We start from the raw sequence: 22,212 nt of genomic DNA, 5'->3' as shown, positions 1-22,212 counted from the left end.
ACAGCGATTTGAGCTCATTCGCGTTCTCCCCATGGCGGCGGCGGCCATAGCGGCTACCTGCATTCCTGGGGCTTCGACTGGGAGGCTGCTGCTGGCTGTGACAATGTCAGCGAAACTGGTGCCCGGTTGAACTCTTTTTTTATGCTTTGTGTCTCTTGAACGCGTTGTAGTCTCTGTAACTAGCCAGATGTGAATCTTTGCAGTTGCACCACTGCAGGGTTCTTATTTCTTCTTGGAGAAATCTTTGGTATGCTGCAGTCAAGCACATTTCACGCCCTGCACTGGCATGGAGCAGTAGCATGCTATGTGGTTCGTAACTTGACAAGAGTAGTGCTATGGCGTCCTGCCCTTTTTTCGAAGTTCCGCTGTCACCCTGATGTGAGCTATCTTTTATAGCTGGAAAACCTTTCGCTTTTCGGCATTATCGATCAGGACGATCAGGAACGAGGGAATCTTCCTGCGCGTTCTGAGCGACCTGATGATGCCCCCAGACTGGGCAGCGAGCTTCAAGACTGCGAGCTCCTCCTCCAGGTGCTGCGGATCCGTCTTCAGTGAAGACAATGGAAAACCTCCTTCACCTGCTTAAGAGGTTTGGCATTTTGCATGTAACAACACAGCCTCTCTTTCTCCATGAGCTCCATCCCTTTCTGATGATTGCTGGTTGTCGCCACGCGTTCCTTGCCCAGGTCTTTCTTGGCAGCTTAGATGGATGTGGAGGTGACGGTATTTCTAATCATCTGTTGGAGGACCTCGTAAGGATCTGTCCACTGAATGACGATGGGGATGAGTGTTGTGTAAGGGAGCATCCTCCCCTGTGGCGGCGTGGTGTCGTCCTCTGCGACTGCTTCTGGTATGCCTGAGTAGCGGTTTGTGGCTGCGAGTGGGTTTGGTTGTATCCGCACGATCACTTTGGCCTTGACCCTGTCTTTTCACCTGGGGACAACTAATTCGTCATCCTGTGGCTTCCTCTTCTGCTGTGGCCTGCTTGAGCTGGCCTGGTTGGACGAATCCTCATCAGTAACAGCAGGGCCTTGCTGATTGGTTTGTGTTATGACTATGACCTTGTGATGACGGGTCTGCTTTACCTCTGGTGTGTCCAACATTGCGACATTGTTACGTCGGACGTGCTGGCAGTGGTCTGACATGTGTTCACTGGAAAACCAACAATCTGCTCCACGGTCACGACGACTGTCTTGTTGCTTTCATCGAGGTAGAGCTGCTTGCTGGTCGCAGGATGGTGTTGAGCGATGAATATCTCATCTGAAAATGTGCTCCTCCTCAAGGGTTGAGTGCAATCTCGCAGGTAAGGAGCGTAGAACAGGCAAGGAGATATCCACTGTTCGAACCAAAATCTGCTCGAAGCTTCCATCATGTGATCCCGGCAAGCAGTGATGAGGGCATCTGCCATCAAGCACTTCTTTCTTCTCTCCAAGTCGATCTTGTAACAGCATCTTGCGTTCGCAGTCTTGGTTACGAACGTAGTTTCCATCTCGTTGTCTGAGAATCCGAGCGCATCATTGGTGGGGGCCGGGTGGGACCACTGACAGACAAGTCTCTGCCGGACGGCGATCCGCCACACCCTTCGCCTCGCAATAGCGATCCTCTCTGGCCGGCTGGTCTGGCAAAGTGAAGTTTCGAGAACGCGATAATTTGCTTCGAAACTGCAAAACGGTTTGCTCTTTTAGAAGCCTCGCCAGTCAGTTGCTAGTGAAGAGCCTATAGGTATGCACTTTACTTTACTTTACTTTTCCGTGTCCAGATCAAATTTTATTTTCCCAATAGTTAGCCACCACATCGGCATTGTCGTTGGCTTGTAGCAGGTCACTAAAACTGCAGGGCTCCGGCAGATGTGCCTCGTCTTGTACCTCTCCGCATCCGCAAAGAACGTCGTCATCGTTAGTGAGCAGTCCCCACTTACACAGATTAGTTTTGCGTCTGGGTACACCAGCCATCAGCCTATTTAGTGTTCTCAACACTGTATAAGGAAGTTTGTTTCCAGGTGCCATTTGCTCTTTTGGTATTATCTGCAGTGCGGTTTGCTCATTCTCCCATCTACAGACTCTATTATCTTCCCGTGAACCGTCAAGGATCTTGGTTCTTGCAGTAAAGCTATTTCTAGACTTAAGCCTCCGAGCCTGAGTGACGTGCCCATTCAGTGGGTGTCGAGAATCTGTTTCTTTCTTTGTTCTCTCAGCGTCTGCTGCCACCTGCCTTCTGATCTTGGATGGGGCAATTCCAGCAAGTAGGTACAAATTACCCGTTGGTGTGGGTCTGAGACAGCCTGTAACAATTGGCATTGTCTCATTAACACTTACATCAACCTGTTTAGCATGTGCAGATGCTTCCATACTGGCGCTGCATAGTCTGCTGCAGAAACACACAGAGCAAGTGCTGATGTTCTCAGTACTGATGGTTGAGCACCCCATTCATAGTTTGTCAGCCGGCGGATGATGTTATTTCTGGAGCAGACTTTAGCTTTGGTGTTTTGGCAATGCTGCTTGAAGGAAAGCGTTCTGTCAAGTACAACCCCAAGGTATTTAGGTGTTGGACAGTGCTTTAACTTCTTACCTTGCCGTGTAACGAAGAGCTCAACTCCAGCATCTCTATAGCGCAGGTGGAAAGCACATACTTGGGTTTTGTCAGGGTTTGGCTTGAGGTGATTTGCGTCATAGTATTGTTGAGGTGATTTGCGTCATAGTATTGAGCCAGTTCTTCAAGCGCTCTAGAGAGGTTTCCAGATGTTGCATCAAAATTGGACCCCTGGACCACCACAGCTGTGTCATCAGCATATACGAAGAGTCTTGCATCTTGAGGTATAGGTTGGTCATTAGTGTACACATTATAAAGGATGGGAGAAAATACACTTCCTTGTGGTAAGCCATTCTTCTGCAGTCGCCATCTACTGTTCTTACCATTTAGGGAGACATAAAATCTTCGATTCTGCAGAAGACTACCAATAACCACCGTCAACCTATAGTCCCCTGTGAGGTGATATAATTTGCGCAATAGCTTTCTGTGGTTAACCGTGTCGTATGCAGCAGTAAGATCTATGAAAGCTGCTCCAATTATTAATTTTTTTTTCAAACCCGTCTTCTATATGTTGCGTCAGATTAAGTATTTGCCCACAACAAGATCTTCCTGGTCTGAAACCGGCTTGTTCCTTTATGAGCTTTCCATCTATAGTTTTTGCCACCCGGTTGAGAATCATCCGCTCCAGTATCCTATAGAGATGGCATAGAAGTGACACTGGTCTGTAACTTTCGGGGTCCTTTATCTCCTTGCCAGGTTTTAGTAAAGCCACCACTCTCGCCTGCCGCCATAGTTTTGGAATATTCAGCTCTTTAATACAGGTGTTCATCATTTGTAGTAACCAGTTTCGAGCTTTGGGTCCAAACTGTATGAAACGTCCCCTTAGAACAATTTTGCATGTGAAACGTCCACTTAGAACAATTGTACACGACTGTGCTTAACCTGGCACACAATAATTTTAGCGCAACGCAATCTGACTATCAAAAATCCCTGCAAAAGAATGGCCCTGAGTAACATTTCACTATACCTTTCACAAATCACTTACCTCACAAAAATCTTCGTTGCTCGAACTACTGCAATACAGCGAGTGCCACTACTGCCAGCTAAATAAAAGATACAAACTACGGAAGGCACTAACTACTGATAGTCTTAGCAAATGAAAGATTCTAATAGAGAACAAACAATGTATTTACCTCAAGATTCATAATATATACAGCAGTTCATGACATTTTTCAAAACTCCGCCATCTCTCTCCCCACATCCACCACTGCTGGCGGCTCACCACCAAGTGCCCAACGCTACGCGCTGTTCACATCCAGCTGTAGCAGTTCATGACAACAATGGCAGGCAACAATGCAAACTAGCCACAGACTGCACACAGCACAGCCAGTGATTTTCAAAAAGAGCGCTACGTGGCATTACCCATATAAAAATCTAAACAGCCTACTTACATAGCCCCCATGCTCCCCACAAAAAATTTTACAAAATATTTTTGGGCAGTGGCCAATAAAGATTTGATAAAATTTTTCATAATTACAATAACAAAGATATCAAATGCACACACTTATTGATACAATGTTGGTCAACAGCTAAAATTTTTCACAGTCAATGAAGACAGTCCTGATCATTCATCATAAGAGTAAACCTGCAGTTTGTTTGCTCAAAGTCTGAGCAGTAGAATACAATGCACACGGAAGTAGTGGATTTCCATGCAGTCTTGAAGAAGTAGTATTGTCCTTCCAACAGTAAGACAGTGCTGACTCTTGACATGCTGACAGGTAATGGGCCACAACAGAGCAAACCCACAGCAGAGTCAGTCGACATTTCGAAGAATATTGGTAGGTAGGTCATCACAGAGTAGACCCACTGTAGTCCTGGTAGAGATTATTGGTATTGGCGGGCCACCAGAGGTGCAGACCCATTGTAGTCCGTGTAGAGATTGTGGACAGGCCCACTGTAGTCCTGGTAGAGATGGCCAGCAGCCATCTGCTGCGACTGTGCAGGTGCACAATCACCATCGAAGAGTCTTGCAGAGAAGATAGCAAGTCCATAAACCACCACTTGTGCATTCACAAAGTTTTTGGGAATTGTCCTTAGAACCAGCAATGCTGTTATCCAGTCCCTTGCTGAATTATTAACACACGTGCAAACACTAACAGTCCCTACTTCTCACATATTGTCCATATACTATGACCAACAGAAATGTGTGCAGTGAGATGGAACTTACAAGTTACCTAATTTGATGAACTGCTGTCAATTACAATTTTATAACATAAGAATACGATTACAAAGGTACAAAATACATCATTAAAACATAACAATACAGATAACATTTGTAGTATAGGCTTTACAAAAGAATAGAAATAAACATATACATCAGTGTTACAGGAATGATGACATGAGTACAAAAATAAAAGATCAGAATCACTTTTTAAACGTCAACTTCACACATGAGCATTAAAACAAAACAGAATACATAATGTCTAAACATCTTTACAAAGAAAATACCATATTATTAATGCAAAATATATTTGAGGATAACAGTATTCCTCATCATAGTGAATGTAGCTTAATGTTAACAGAAGAAAAAATTCTATGAAACTACACAGAGACAGGAAGAAAACAAATACACAAGGGTACACAAACACATAGTGGGATAACACAAAAGGAAAGGACAGGGTTTGTTTTACTGCAGTATTTTGCATGGAGATCTCCCTTCGTTCATCATTATTCCCAAAAGTCCTATCTAAGCCTGCTTTCTGTATTCTGTTCACCTCCTCTGTCAAAAATAGTTGTTCTCCACTGTACAGTATCCTTTTTTTTCTTTCTTTTTTTTTTTTTTTTTTTTTTTTTGGCCAAACCATTTTCTTATAGCTTCTTAATGCATTATGCATTTCGTCCAATTCATCATAGTTAGTTTCTTATATAGTCTACCCCCTCTTAAGCTAACTTAAATCTACTGAGCTCAGATATATATACCAAGGGACGAGGCAATGCAGCATCACATAACACAGTTAATATAAACAGCAATGAAAAAAAACGCAGATTTGCGAAGCAAGCAGCATTAAGAAATTAGCAAAAGTCAAATTCAATAACACTATGCCTGGCAAACAGCAGCAACTTATACCTAAACATGACATAGCGCAAGCAGAAAAAATATTACAGTAAAGACAACAATGCAGAAAAGGGAAATGTCTATTCACATCTTAATATCTATGTAATTAAAGTGGTCATCTTAATGTCTATGTAATTAAAGTGGTGCACCACAACAACTTATTGTAAAAAAATATTACCATGTACTTGAAAAGAAAATCATGTTTTACTGTTACGAGTTCCTTCGTATTGTTCTTTCCTTTCCAAGTGCTCCTTTTTAAAGAATGTGGATCATAAAATAATTATTTAATAGATCTGTTGACAGAAAGTGTTCACATTAGCAAATGCATTTTATTTTATAAAAGCAATGCTGCTACACAGCTGGAAACCAGACATCAAATGAAATAAGCAATTACGCAAACCAAAGCATAAAAATGTCATTCAGTAGTCATGTGACATTTCATTTCATAAGTTAATTGCTCTCAACTCTCGTACAAAGACTCTTGTCATAATCAGGTGTGCAGATGTAAAAATATTTCTTGTCATTTTGTTAGGCATTTCAGTAAATATCATAAATTTTTAAGTAACGAGGGTGTCGCATTAGCGATGAAAGGCACATCCTAATGGCTTGTTCTCCAGGTGTTTGACACAGCTGTGTGCCCACAACGCATTACAAAAATCACATGTTTTCAAGTAACGAGCGTGTCGCATTAGCGATGCCCTCTACAAAGAATTGTCAACAGCGAGTTTAATGGCCTCTCTTTGTCCTTCTCTTCCACCTGTGCCTCTGGCACACCCTAATGGCTTTCTTTTCTACCTGAGCGTCTGAAAAGGCTTGTTCTCCAGGTGTCTGACACAGCTGTGTCCCGACGACGCACGTGCAGGTGGTCAATTAACTTTCTTACGGAAATATTTACGACAGCAGTTTCCGCTACAGTGACAGTCTCATATAAAAATATTTCACAGGTCAAGAATGTGCGGTACAAATCTGTAGAAACAAAATGCTATTGATATGACAGTGTCCAAAAAATTTTCGCTTGCATTGTGATACATTCACGCATTTACACACATTTCATAACTCTCAAAGTACGATTCTTGGTTTCCAACATCCTTTTTCACAAGTCAAGAGTCCCTAACCACTATTCATTACTCCTTACCTTATTCGTCAACACTTCTTCAATATTTCATCATAACATACGTAGCATAATCAAATAACTCATATAGCATTAGGTTATTGATCATAAACATACCTCAGCAGCATAATACACATCGTCGTCGTAATAATAACATCATAACACCTCAGTCAAATCTCAAAAACGTCGTAGCTTCCTCCAATGATTTCAAAACCTAAAGAAAATTCTCTGCTCATTTCAGTAGTGTCATCTACCTCAAACGTACTTTAAAAATCATGATCTCATACCAAATACATCATTCAAAGCTCTCATAGTATCACAATGGTTCCGAAAAAATATGAAGAGTGCACAAAGTACAGACAAAATACAATTTCTTAAGTGTGAAATAATCCAACTCTGTAATTGCGTAAACATGTGTCACTGACGTAGTAAAAAGGTTTGTCTCTCTCAGTTAAATGATCAGATAGCTGTGTAATTTATGTGTTACAGAAATATGGTACCGATGTGTTAAATTGTATAAGCAAATACCATATTAGCTAGGGCTCCTTGTGCTTGCCAGACACATGGTACACAAAGTAAACGTGTACCCCGCTGAGGATTATTGTAATTATACCCTCAGGTGTTACAGATTACAGCAATGGAATGAAATGTATCACAAAAAACTTTCTGTGTAATTCAAAACTCTTTAAAAATAAATGTTTTAAGTACAAAATTAATCACTCAAATACGTGTCCTGTAGCGCTAAATATGCGTCTTGCTGTTAGATAATCTCTGGGAAGTGTCGTAGTTATTGTCCTCCGAAAGCTAAGTTCTGCAGAAGTCAATGTACTTACCTCATGATACACAAAAGTGAAATGCTTTGCATATAGATAACTTAGTTATTACGCTTATTGCCGTGATGAGGAAAGTACTGTGCTGTAACGTATTGTTGTCCTACGGAAAAGGCTGTCTCCTTGTAGCAATACCACAAAAGTTACTACTAAAACATGTTTTGCTTTCCATAAGGATTCAGAAAAAACTGTGCAGATATAAAACAGATACACCGCAAAAGCAACATTGTAAATTGTCACTCATTAGTAACGTCGTGATATAATCGTGTAGGTGTCACACAAACCAACCACTGTGTCATCTGGCATTTCACAGAAAGCACCTCAAATCCAGAATCCACTCTCAAGCAAACCAAAATGTTGCATGAAAATTTCATTAGCAGTGCTGGTATATGTTCTAAGTATGTAAGCCGTATATTCGTTACGTAATCGTGCAACTAACAAGGAGGAATGTATAAATAACAACACTGTGTCGTCTGTTCGCAATAACAATGCATTCGTAATTTCTGTTTGAATAAGTTCTCTTGGTTCTTGACTGGATATTTAACTTCAAACATTGTTGCATGGTAACAGTTACTAAGTGTGACGAATTGTACAAGTAGCGTGAAGTGAAAATTGCAAAGACTAAGTTAAAAAGCAGATTATCTGTCAATAAATGGTTTTACATGAGAAATGTGGTGTAAACCTTTACTCTTCCTAGTACGCAGAGTTTCAACTTCAACGCAATTATCATGTGGTATACGTCGGATTCTGTAAGGTCCATTGTAAACTAGAAAGAATTTGTGACTCAAGTGTTTCTTCTTATGTGACAATGAATGAGCTTTAATGAGAACTTTCTGACCAATACATAATTTCTTTGCATTTGCTTTACCGTGTAGTTTTCTCCTTTTGTCTGCTGCAGATTTTATATTTTTAAGAGCCAAATCAATTATGTCTTTGTGTCGAAGTTTACGTGTATTCGGGAAAGGTACAAGCTCTCTGATTCTGTTTGGAGGTTCTACATTCTTCAGTACAAGAGTAGGTGGTAAAGCAGTGGAATCATGAGGCATTTCATTCAGCACATTTTGAAATAAGTGTAAATATCTGTCCCAATTCTGATGCTTTCTGTGACAATAAAGTCTGCAAAGCTTATTGATTTCTTTCATAATCCGTTCAGACGGGTTACAATGTGGTGAATACAATGAAATAAAAACAGGTTTGATTTTATGATTCCGAAGCATGCGTGACCAAACAGCAGATCTGAATTGCGGTCCGTTATCTGAAATGACTTTACTAACGTGTCCAACTTCACGTAAGAAATTTTTAACAAAGGCGTTGGATACAGACCGTCCAGTGGCTTTACGTAACGGAGTGAAAGAAACAAATTTTGAAGTAAGTTCAACAGCGACTAGAACGTACGCAAATCCATTAGATGTTCTGACAAGCGGTCCCAAGAGATCAACAGCAGCAAATTCTTTTAATTTAGAAGGAATGATAGGAAACAGCGGAGCACGATGGGAGACAGTAGATGGTTTCGCCTTTTGACAAAGTTTACAAATAGACAAGACTCTTCGAATTCTCTTTTCCATATTGTTAAAATAACAAGTCGTTCGAAGAATATGATAACATTTTCGTGGGCCAAAATGTGCGTAGCTGAAATGAATGTACCAAATGAGCTTATTAACAAAATCGTCTGGAATGCAAAGTACCCATAGCTTGTCATCAACAGTGCAGCGTTTGAAGAGTATGTTGTTTCTAACCAGGTAATAATGCCGAATCTGAGTGTGTGTCTTTTCATGCCATTTACTTTTGATGACTTTCCAGATCGGATCTTTATCTTGTTCATGAGCAATGTCCTTTAAAGATGTGGTGATGAAGTTTTCAAAGGCGACTTTCTGAATGTAAAGAATACTGAAATTTTTCTCGAGGTTGCCTTCTGTGTTACTTTTCTCAAGCCCAGCCGGTGCGCGTGAGAGCGCGTCCGCAACAATGTTCTCCTTGCCGGGAATGTAGACTATTGTGAAGCGGAATTCTTGCAGAAACAATGCCCAACGTTTTAGCCTGTCATGATTTAATTTTGAAGACATAAGAAATTGTAATGCACGATGATCACTGTATACTTTTACGTGCTTCCCAGAAAGAAAGAAACGGAATTTGTTAAATGCCCAAACGATAGCTAAAGCTTCTAATTCAGTAACGGAATAATTTTTTTCAGATTTTGTTAGCACTCGGCTAGCAAAAGCAATGGTTTTCTGAACAGTAGTGTCATTTTCTATAGCTTCTTGAAATAAGTGGGCACCAAGACCGACTTTAGAAGAATCCGTGCTAAGGCAGAAATCTTGTGACAGATCTGGATGAGCTAGTATTGGCGCGTGAAGTAACGCTTCTTTCAAAGAGTTGAATTCCAACTGTGCTTGTTCGTCCCAGTTCCAAATAGTACTTTTTCCAGTGAGAGAACAAAGTTTTGGTGTAACTAGAATATGCATATTCAGAAAACGACGATAAAAATTTACGAGACCTAGAAAACTACGGACTTGTTTTTTTGTGGATGGAACTGGAATGGCTCTGATTGCTTCTAACTTTTCAGGATCCGGCTGAATGCCTTCAGAAGAAATAATATGTCCCAAAAACTTCACCTTTGACCTACCGAATTCAGACTTTTCCAAGTTAACTGTAATTCCAGATTCTGCAAAAATACGTAACAAACTGTTGAGGATGCGGTTATGTTGTTCCCATGAAGCTTCAGCTATTAGAATATCGTCCACATATAAGGTGATGTGACGTTTTAAGAACTCAGGTAATATGGAATTTAACCCACGAATGAATGCTGCCGAAGAAATGTTCAAACCAAAAGGAAGTTTCCGAAACTGATAACAAACGCCGAAACAAAGGAAAGCTGTGTATTTTCTGCATTCTGGATGAAGTTCGATCTGATAAAAGCTGGATCTGAGATCAATGGAAGACAACACTTTTACACCATTAAAATTTTGAAGAAGTTCTTCCATCGTCTGTGGCCTATCTGTTTCAGGAATGATGATAGTATTGATTTGTCTCGAATCTAAGACAAGCCTGATCGATCCATTTTTCTTCTCAACAACATGTAACGGATTGTTGTATGAGCTTACTGCAGGCTCAATAATGCCCTCGTCAAGCATAGATTGTATTTCTGTTCTAACACGGTCCCTATAATGTGCTGGAATTACATATGGTCTAACACAAAATTTAGTATGCTCACGAACACGAAATTGGTATTGAAATCCCTTGATTGTTCCTGTTTTGTGAGTAAAAACTGTGGAATGTGCTTGTAAAATCTCAAAAAGGTCCTGCCTATCAGTGTCATTACAATTCTCAATTGTTTGAATTTTATTCTGAATTAACTCATTAATTTCAAATATGCCGTCGATGTCATCCCTGTCAGTACTTGCAGAGTGATTGTTTGTGTCTAGTTCCGTAGAAAATTCCGAACTGTTATCTAACAGAAGGTAAAGCCGATTAATTTCCTCATCATGGTTTGAGAGCCAGTCTTCAAATTTCAAAGCTATTGACTTACCTTCTTTCTCTAAACTTATTTCAGCATCGTTAAAGCTTAAGATTGCTTTGTATTCATTCAAAAAGTCTACTCCCAGTATAATTTCCGTCGACAATAATGGAACAATAAGAAAGTTCATAGAGAAGCTGTGGCTTTGGCAAAAGAATTCTAAATTGGTTTGTTGGCGTACATCTACACTTTTTCCAAAGATTGCACCTTGTAATTTAATCTTACGTAACGGAAGTGTGGGGCAATCGTTCGATTTGTTGCATTTGCTAAAAGCTGTTTCACTAATTACTGAAATGGGACTGCCAGAGTCAAGTACTGCCGTAAATTTTACGTCATTTACAGTAATGTGAATCACAGGATATGCAATGTTATTATGTTTTACGTCGTGTTCCTGGAGTAAGATGTCTCTAATGTCTTCCATTTTTACGTAATTACTAGCTACGGCAGCTGCGTCGTCAGTTTCATAAGTATGTATTGTGGCTGCCAGCGGAGTGAGTCATTGCCTATTGTCTCTTTGTTGGCGCGCGTCGTTATTGGGATTTGGAGACCTAACTTCTACAAATTCATCGTGACGAGAGTGCTCTGCTCTGTTTAAATCTCGCCAGTTCTGATGCAATTCAGGTCTGTCGTTACGATTATATCGTCTGTCGTCATGTCGGTAGATTCGATAGTATCTTTCTTGTCGGTCATGTGGTAGAGAATTTCTCCCTGAATCGTAACTGCGCGCTGGACCGTTGCGTCTAAAGTTATTCTGTCTCCCTTGATAATAATTATTTTGGTTCCCATATCGTCTGTTTCTCTGATTGTCTCTGTGATAGTCATTACTGCGGAGAGGTGATCTTTCCCTGTAATTATTACTACTCTGCCAACGATTGTCATACGGGTGGTGTCTATTTTGGTCACGATTTGTGTGGTGAGAATAGCCTTGTCGCGTCCAGTTATCGTTTCTGTCGTCACGGAATTGTGACGGATGTGACCTGTAGTGATTGTTTTCCTGTTTTCGCATCCCGCGACTGTCTGTGTCAATTTCTAATTCTTGTAACAGTCCCTGAAAAGCTTCAATGTCGTCTTTGCAACGTCCTGCTAAAATAATATGTCGTAAATGTTCAGGCAGTTTGATTAAGCAAATGCGGATGAGTTCTGAGGGGCTGTATGGGTTTGACAGGTACTGATTCTTGTGCAACATGTCTTCAAAATATTTGACAAGACTGGAAAATTCAGATTGTTCAAAGTGTTTCATCATCATGATGCTATGTTTTACGCGATCTTGTGTAGCTTGTGACCAATATGCTGAGAGGAACGCATGGTAAAATTCTCCTTCACTGTGACAATCGTGAATGACAGATCGCATTCTTACAGCTGGTTCATTCTCCAAGTAGCCACACATAAATTCTAATCTGTGTTCTAATGACCAGTTGGGAGGAAAACAATGAGAGAATTGATGGAGCCACGCTTGTGGATGAATGTCATTGGCAGAATTCTTGAATGTTTTGAATTTACGTGTAGTAATGAACAGCTTATAGTCAAAGTCATCGTGTCGGCGAGTAGCATATCGGTCATTGTTACGTCGTGTCGGCGGTTCCATCTCAAAATTCGGTGTACCTTGCCAGTTTCTTTCATAATTACCGAAATGCCCTGTGTTATTATTTTGTGGCTTTTCCGTATTTCTAAGTTCCTCTTCCCGTGTTGGAGCGCGAGTGTCCTCTGAAATATGTAATTCTTGTATCACCTGTGTCAACTGATCTTGTACTTCCCGGATTTCTCTTTTGTACTGTGTATTGATTTGATTTTGATTTTGTCTGAATTTTCTAATTTGTTCATACTCTTCTGTGTCAGTGAAGGCTACGGGTCTTGTGTCATTCAGATCATCATCTACCTTTGTAGATAAGTTAGTGACCTGATCCGAAAGTTCAGCTACTTTCTCCGATAGTGAACACATTTCCTCAGTGTGTTTTTCTGAACCAAGTTTCAGAGTGTCCATTTGTGTTGAAATCGAATCTACTGTGTTCTTTAAGTTTTCCTGAGTTTTTGCCAGTTGCGTAACCGAATCGGTAGATGCAACTGAGTCAATTTTAGCCCACAAGGTCTCATGATTTTCATGAACAATGGTTTGCAGCTCTTTTATGGCTGCTTCGTGATTCTGTAATGCATTTTCATGCCGCGAAAAAATAGGCTGAAAATGCTCACAAATTTGTGTTTTTACGTCATTACAGACCTTTTGACATTTCGATTCAATGTTATGTAACTCAGCAGTTAAATCTTCACGTGTTTGTTCGAGAGTTTGTTCCAATGAGTCTAACTTTTGAAGATTTTGTTCCATCGTGTCTAACTTTTTAAGATTTTGTTCCACTGCGTCTAACTGTTGCTGTGTTTGTCTCTGGTGTTGTTCCATTGTGTCTAACTTCTGAAGCTTTTCTCCCATTTGTTGCATTAATTGTAATAACAATGCATTGGTGTCTGAAACATTTTCCTCAGTGCTTTTCGGCAGTGAATTTGCACCGGCAACATTCACATTTTGACAAGCTGAAAATGTGTCTTGACTTACTTGAGAAAACGGTGAGGACGCAAAACCTGAATCTACAGTATTTGCAAAATTGTGTCCTATCATTTCGGATTCCTGAGGCGAGCTGTTGCCGACCGATCGATCGATAATGCTTCCCTGTTCACTACCTGTTTCACTGCCTACGCCATTGTTTGACGTCCGCTCCATTTCCCTATGCACAGTTACCAAATTACTACTTTGAACATTAGTAAATTCATTACTCGGCGGCGCTGATAAGCTACGCTCGTCGTCACTATAATTTCTCAATTTAGCTTGGAGCCTAGTGTTACGTTTTTCACACGCCATTATTGTCACAATATTTCACACGATAACACAGAAAAGCACAATTTGAATAGCAAAAATAAGAGAACACATTAACATAGCACTGAAAATAATATCTAGTTAATTGCAAGCGTAGCTGCGAAATACTTGGTGCAAATCTATATGCATGCCACAACTGTTTTACTGTACAACAATGAAAGACTGCAACTACCAAGGAGATTCTCTCTACAATTACGCGCTAAAGCTACACTAAATACACAAACTACAAGAAAAAATCAGAAGATTCCAGTGAGGTATCCTGGGCTAAGGGTCGACATATGAAACGTCCCCTTAGAACAATTTTGCATGTGAAACGTCCACTTAGAACAATTGTACACGACTGTGCTTAACCTGGCACACAATAATTTTAGCGCAACGCAATCTGACTATCAAAAATCCCTGCAAAAGAATGGCCCTGAGTAACATTTCACTATACCTTTCACAAATCACTTACCTCACAAAAATCTTCGTTGCTCGAACTACTGCAATACAGCGAGTGCCACTACTGCCAGCTAAATAAAAGATACAAACTACGGAAGGCACTAACTACTGATAGTCTTAGCAAATGAAAGATTCTAATAGAGAACAAACAATGTATTTACCTCAAGATTCATAATATATACAGCAGTTCATGACATTTTTCAAAACTCCGCCATCTCTCTCCCCACATCCACCACTGCTGGCGGCTCACCACCAAGTGCCCAACGCTACGCGCTGTTCACATCCAGCTGTAGCAGTTCATGACAACAATGGCAGGCAACAATGCAAACTAGCCACAGACTGCACACAGCACAGCCAGTGATTTTCAAAAAGAGCGCTACGTGGCATTACCCATATAAAAATCTAAACAGCCTACTTACAACTGTTTTATCTGCACCGTTCTAAGGTCATCAGTTCCAGCGGCCTTATTCAGTTTCATACTCTGAATGGCGTCTTCCAGTTCGGTTGCTGTGAATGAAGCATTGAGGAGTCCGTAATCTTTTTGTTCTTGGGGTATAACTCTTTCCCTTTCTCTTTTCCCTTTGGTTTTCCCGTTCTTCAGAAGTTGGCTAGCAATCTGATTTGCTGTTACCCCGTTGTTCTTCTGCTGGTGGTCAGTTGGGTCCCCATTTAAGTTTTTCAGTAATTTCCATGCACGTCTGCTGTTTTGCTTCATGTCAAGATTTTCGACTAGTTTGCACCACCGTGATCTCTTATCCTCAGCAATAGCCTGCATTAGTTCCTCCCCAGCCTCCATCGTATCTTCGCTGAAGGGGTCCTGAGTGAACAGGTTTTGGTACCTGTCAAGTAAGACCTTGCTGCTGCCGGTCAGACCCTGGATGTACTGGGTACGGCAACCCCTTGGGATGTTTTTCGTTGAGATCCCTTTCACAAGATCGATAAATCTACTGCTCGAGCTGGAATGGCTACTACTCCTCCTGTCGATGTTACTTCTTTGGCGAGCTCTCCTCGCTCGGCATGTTGAGCAGCGTAAGCATGAAAACGCTGTTCCTGGTCTTCCTGTGGGGAAGAAAACAAAAACCTTACCTTGCGTGATGTTGTGATGATTTCCTGCATCATCTGCCATAAAATAATTCTCGCAGCATATCAGACCAACGTGTTGTTGGCATGTGATGTGGTTCATGGCCTAATTCACGGAAGAGCCGCTTTCGGGATTGGCCCGCTTTCTCGTAGAACGACCTCGCGCTGATCCTGAATCTGCCCCGCAGAATCGGAATGCATGTGTCTTCGTCTAGTAGACGAGTGGAGTATTCCCTCGGAAGATGTAGAGTTGTCTTCAGACATTGCTGCTCCGCTCCTGTCGGCGTCCTTTGTTTGCTGGCCATTTCCTCCTTCACCACTCCCACTGTTATCCATACTCTCGTCGCGGTGGGTGGCGGCGTTTGTGGGGTAGCAGCTCCCACCTCTTTACTCTGGTATCCTGTGTTCGACACACACCTGACGAGATTCATTGAGTTTGTGTTCACTTCTACGTACTTCCTGTTCAATGGAAATTTTTATGAACAGACGGACGACGTCGCCATGGCATGTCCCCTGTCGCCAGTTGTAGGAGAAAGCAAGGTCCAACACAAGGCCCAATGAGAGTGGTTGTGTGAGGACAACAATCTGCGCTTTCGTCACGCAGTGCTCACTGGTTCGGCGTGGCACCGCGCGAGAATCACTTCGTAATGGCTATTATACTCGGAGGTAGAGTATTTTCAGTTCACCAATGTTGGCAGCGGTCGTAAATAAACCACTCATGGTGCGGAGATGACCGTCATTTACTGGCTTCAGGTGACCCAAAAGGAGGGAGCTCTCGCTCAGGAACAATTTATAGCACTCCTGTCCATTTTCGCTAACGGCCACCGCACGAGTGTGTTGCATATTTTTTCAACTGGAGTACGAAGGGTAGCCATAAACTTTTAATTGTCATGTCGAAAAAAATCAACCTACGGTTATGAAACTTAGTGACGTTGTTGGTATTTCTCTACATATTTGTCCTACAACGCGACGCATTTTTCCTAACAACTTGGTAGGTCCTTTGTTAAAAGAAGCCTGCATTCTGTCTGCTCAGAAAACGTTCACCCTAAAAGAACGCCTCATAAATGAGAACACGTGATAGCATCCTGTGCAGAATCCCTACGGCCCGGCTTAGTCAGCTTTCTGCGATGTTTCGTGTTCACAGCATATCGGAAATTGGTCAGATTTCATTACTATGTTCCTGTGATGGTTTGATCCTTAGGAGCATACTCTGTTATCATCAGCCCTTGACAGTCCCAAAAAACACTCATGTTTGGTTCCTTGCCTGTTTCGATGGTAGTGAATCAACGTGTTTACACCGCTTGTTTTGCACATATTTCTAGAGGGCCTTGGTACTTCGAAGACCAAAGAAGTCAGCTAGAGTGCCCTGACAAAGCTTCAGTATTTCCGCTACAGCCCCTGTTGGGGTGGGGGAAAGGAGGGTGGGAGGGAGAAGGCTTTTCAAATGGGTATGAGTAGATGCGGAATCCGGAATGCAGCCAAGTAGCTTACATGACAACCACCGTTATTTAGACAGGTGAACATCTCGTCACGTTCAAAATGTAGTACAAGACGTTGAAAATTGATCCGTGACTTATTTATCATTTTTCATTACCTGGTCAATTGTGATATACCCATCTTCGAACGCTGGCGCCTCCACTTTGCTTAGTTTTCGGATTCTTCATAGAGAAATGGTCTGCCATTTCATTCAGCCTGCTTTAACCACACTGTAACAATCTGTACCACTTCAACACTGAATAATGTGATGTTGCATCGTTGCCGTGCACTTCCAGCAGCACAACATGCAGTGGCGGCCTGTGAAAAAAAAGGATGGTGGTGCACTTTGCACAGCAAGAAATGCGTTGACGAAGGAGGGAGAATCAGCGTACTGCTCATTTTTTTGTAGTGCATGATATAAATTGACCGCTCGTTCATGTCACTGCAGAATTTACTCGTAATCACACCAAAACGTGTAGGCAGAATAAATTATAATTTTGCAGAATAAAATAAATTAAGAAGGATTCCAACTCTATGTACGCAAAAAAAGGAGTGGGTCTGCCTTACTAGTCTTTTCCAGCAAGACCGATTGTTAACGTCGTTCGATTGTACGTCTGAATTTTGGTGTAGTAGTGATCACTTGTACAGAAACTTCATTTTTCTTTCCTTCATGTTTATGAATTTTTTAATCACTCTTTGACAGAAGTCGGAAACGCCTACAACTAGGTCTCGTATAATAGAAGACATTGCGAGTGCTGATAGTCATTCTTGGCGCGTGGTATTTTGTAATAATGTTCTGAGCCGGCCGTGGTGGCCGAGCGGCTCTAATCGCTACGGTTTGGAACCGCGCGACCGCTACGGCCGCAGGCTCGAATCCTGCCTCGGGCATGGATGTGTGTGATGTCCTTCGGTTAGTTAGGTTTAAGTAGTTCTAAGTTCTAGGGGACGGATGACCTCAGAAGTTAAGTCCAATAATGCTCAGAGCCATTTGAACCAATAATGTTCTGACAAGTTTCAGTTATGAAAAACAAGGTTCTGCTTCTGATGTGGTCATTGGAATTGCAACTAACGGTTTCAAGAGTTTCACGGCTTTGCTCAATGTATCACAAAGATTATTATCTATTTCGTAATCTTGCAAGCTCAAAGCTCCACAAATACTTTTGAATCCTCTCTACCACATATAACAGACTGTTCCCTTCAAAGTTTATTGCTTCCAAAAAAGAATAGCATTCAGTTATAGCCCCGAAATCAATTTCTGGGAAACTGGAAGAGTGAACGGTGAATTTCTCTGATGGAGAAAGAGAGGCTGCAACTACGTGCCCAGTGGAATTGAATCTTTGTTTCACCTCATAACTAGAGTAATAACTGCACATAACTGCTACAGCGTCAGTGATACGTGTGCAAAAATGTTGGAATTTTCATTCACTCATTCTGCAATTTTTGTAACTGCACGCTCAACAGCTGTCACCTAATCTCGTGCATAAGTTGGTTCAAATGGTTCAAATGGCTCTGAGCACTATGGGACTTAACATCTGTGGTCATCAGTCCCCTAGAACTCAGAACTACTTAAACCTAACTAACCTAAGGACATCACACACATCCATGCCCGAGGCAGGATTCGAACCTGCGACCGGAGCGGTCACGCGGTTCCAGACTGAAGCGCCTAGACCGCACGGCCACACCGGCCGGCCGCATTAAGTTGGATCAATATCCCATATCTGTAGTTGGTTGTACAAAATATCTATATAAGTCATAATTTTATGGAAAACGAGAGGAATATAATTTGCCTTTCGTCCTTTAAAATAGTTACTAAATCACAGGCTAGTGTTTTCATTCCACTGTTTTTCCCCTTGCTCATATTATCCATGCACTTGTTTATATCTTCCCCATATTCGAAAACAGTATTGGCGCTGCCAGACTGAAAATTCCATCGAGTTGGCACTGAACGTGGCAGTCGTTTTAGTACTATTTCGTCGAGATTTGCTTTTCTTTGCGGAAATGCTGAAAAGAAGCCGCAAAGTTCCTGAATTTTAATGAAAAATATTCGCACAGTTTTATTAATCGAAGCGACTTTAAGCCATAATGAGAATCAGCTGGTGCACTAGGAATGAATTTCTGAGGATTGGAAAACTTTTGCGTAACACATGCCTACACCCCACGTGATGAGCAATAATGACTGCTGCCCCCTCCATTATGTTTGTGCTATTAGTTCGTGCGGACAATTCTCCAAGTGGTGATTTTGCTTTTCTGGTACTATGAAGTCCGAAAATCTTTCAACTGATCTTCCATCTGCAAAACGCAGAGTACATCATTGGTTTCATTCCTGCCGAAATCTCCCCATCTTTAATTTCCTTTCTAATTTCCTCTGGGCAGACTTGAATCATGCATTGGAAGAGTTCATCCTGTATAGTTTTAGAGGCGCTTTCGAATAATGTTGCTTTCTCTAAACGCTATTTTAATACAGGGTCTAATTCTGCAGTAAAATTAATCAAGGCACGATGAACACCACAATTTGAAAAAAAATTCTGTGTCATTATGACCTCTGAGGGCAAGTTCCAATGTACCACAGAAAGGTATACAGTTAATAATTAGATTTAGTATGTTCGTACTGTCGGTAACCTTTTGGTTGTCTCATGTCACGTATCTTGCGTACCCACTGTTTAATTGGGAAGGTATATTTACAATGCCTAGACTTCCAGATTCAAAACGTTATTCATATGGACTGATGGAAGTTCCTGTTTCCTAATTTTGTGAGGGAGTTGTTGAATGTCACAAACTCCATGTTCAGTACACAAATGCTCTCCTCAAAATAATTAGCAAGGAAAAGAAAAAAAAAGGCATTTTTGAAATCACAGCCACATAGCCATTGGTGCTTGTTCTACAGTTCGAAGTTAAATTTTTTGTTGAATCGATGACTTTACGTTTTAACTGTCTGCGATATTGTCGAAGTAGGAGTCGGCCTACCCAACCTCTTGATTTCTAATTTTTATTCATATTTGCGTAAACTGGGTTAAGAGAACAAGGAAATTATTTCATTCATTATTTCACGTATTTGCTTGTCAATTGAGCACATGCTGAAATAGCGAACACACTGCATAATAAATAGCTATTTCGTTCGCAACTGCACGTAACTGTTAAGTGCGAGAATTCAGCTTTCTTGAAGATCTGACAGTTTCGGAAGAGTTAGGACCCTGTTTCTGTGGCTGGCAGGTAGGCTTGCACGAGGTGTTTATAAACACAAGGTCCATATACGAGAACAGTGCTGCCAGGCATTTCCTTACCACTTCGCACCACCCCTGACACGGCCTAGTCCGCGTTTGCAGGCGCAGGGCAACCCCAAGGCGCCGTCAACACATTTCCGTCCCACTCAGCGGCGTTCCGCACTTGCAGCCAGAGCCCGGGTAGTTCAACAGAGGGGAAGTGGAGCACTACTACTGCACTTGTGTTGGAAGCTCAAAAAGTAAACACAATTCAACTTAATTATTTCCGTGGGTAATGCAAACCTGCAGACATATGCAGGAGCCACCCCTGCCAGCATGGATTGTTGCAGCGTTGCTCACCTTCAAATGCAGAAAACGAATTACTGCAAGATGTTATGTTATGTTATGTTAACCGGGGACCTAGAAACGATGGAGAGGCTCCGTCCCCGCCGCAGCCGCAGTGGTCCGCAACCCCACGACGACTACCACAGTCCACTTCACACCTCCGCCGCCCTACAACGAACCCAGGGTTGTTGTGCGGTTCGGCCCCCGGTGGACTCCCCCAGGGAACGTCTCACACCAGACGAGTGTAACCCCTATGTTTGCGTCCTTCCCGCCCTGAAAGCCGTGCGTTAGTCCGCACGGCCAACCGGGCGGGCTACTGCATAATACTCCACATTATCAATAGGCTGCACAATTCTGTTTTGTCTCCTATAGCGGCATGCTATCCTACTGTGGCAATGGTGTTGCAGTGTGTACGCGACTACAGACATGTATCTTTAAACAAATGAAAGCTGACTTACGTAACTTTTTTTGAGGTGTTACCCAAACTTTTATGACTTCTCCTCGTATACGCTAAGAGCAACAAGGAAAGTAAAAACTGCAGAGACCGCACTCGTACCGTGCGTTCTTCAGACGTGGAAGTAGTACAGATGTATCCCAAGGGAATCATAGCATTATTTCGTTTCACAACATACAAGGTTTAATAAAGCAGTACCGATAAACTTCGAGATATTGTAAAGGATGTCTTGCGGGACAGACAGATGACAGGAACTTATGTTTTAGAAACATAATGCAATGACGGTCAGAGAGTTTGAAATTACAGTGGCCAATGCTTGTCGGTATGCCACCTCTTTGGCAGCATCCTGGATGTGCACACTGACAGTATTACTACGAAATGTGTGTATGTATCCGAAGCCATCTAACGTTCTGAATGCTGTCAGGCTACAGCGACAAGTTACACTTAACAGTTCATCAGCGTACATACTAACACTTGCTGCAGAAGTGGTAGCGTAGCGGTAGCCTTTGTCCTATATACCTCATCGACGTTCTACAGAGACGTAGGATGACGTTTCCAGATACAGATACCTATCCTCAGTGTCTTTCTAAAAGCGCCCTCTACAGTCTGTCAGTATCGTTGTGTTACACAGCGTACATATACAGGGTATAAAGAAGTACGTGTACAATACTTGAGAGTATTTAGAGGAGATAAAGGAGCTGTGGTGATCAGTGTGTGCAGCACTAGACTCCGGCGCTGGAGCCTGGTCCAGTCTGGGGTAGGGGTGACATATTTTCTTGTCTTACTGTTTCTCAGAAAGCACAGGTCCACTCAGCCTGCAGTCAAAATGACTACTAAGGATCCTTCCCACGCCTAAAAGGCGGCTGGGGCGAGGAGCCCACCAGTCTTCTGTGCCCTGGTGCCGCGGCGGATAGAAGGGCTGCACTCCACCAGGCTGGTAGTCCGGTGACGGGATTATGCCAAAGACTTTATCCTTACCTTTGGAGGCGATAAAAAGAAACACTTTTTTACGTTACTAAAGTGTCACAGGGGCATCATTTCTCCGCTAAGATTTTAACGCTAGTAATGTTCAGAAATTGTATTCAAACTCACGAGTGAAGTATATTGTTATAGAGAAGTTACTGAAAATGTCGAAATGTCGTCAATGTGCAGCTAGCCTCTGCTTGCTAATGATTATCCAACACGAATGAGATTTTCACTCTGCAGCGGAGTGTGCGCTGATATGAAACTTCCTGGCAGATTGAAACTGTGTGC

At 41.9% G+C, this 22,212-nt stretch overlaps 1 protein-coding gene across 1 annotated transcript in view; it reads left to right on the top strand.

Moving 5' to 3' along the window:
• Positions 1-22,212, top strand: part of LOC126095631 (A disintegrin and metalloproteinase with thrombospondin motifs 7-like) — a gene marked incomplete at its 5' end in the record, with an annotated part of 619,647 nt that overhangs the window by 47,461 nt on the left and 549,974 nt on the right. The window lies entirely within an intron of this gene.

Source organism: Schistocerca cancellata, chromosome 8 (genome assembly GCF_023864275.1).
Source record: "Schistocerca cancellata isolate TAMUIC-IGC-003103 chromosome 8, iqSchCanc2.1, whole genome shotgun sequence".
NCBI classification, from domain to species: Eukaryota; Metazoa; Arthropoda; class Insecta; order Orthoptera; family Acrididae; genus Schistocerca; species Schistocerca cancellata.
Note: the sequence above shows the minus strand (reverse complement) of the source record. Positions and strands in the feature narration are given on the sequence as shown.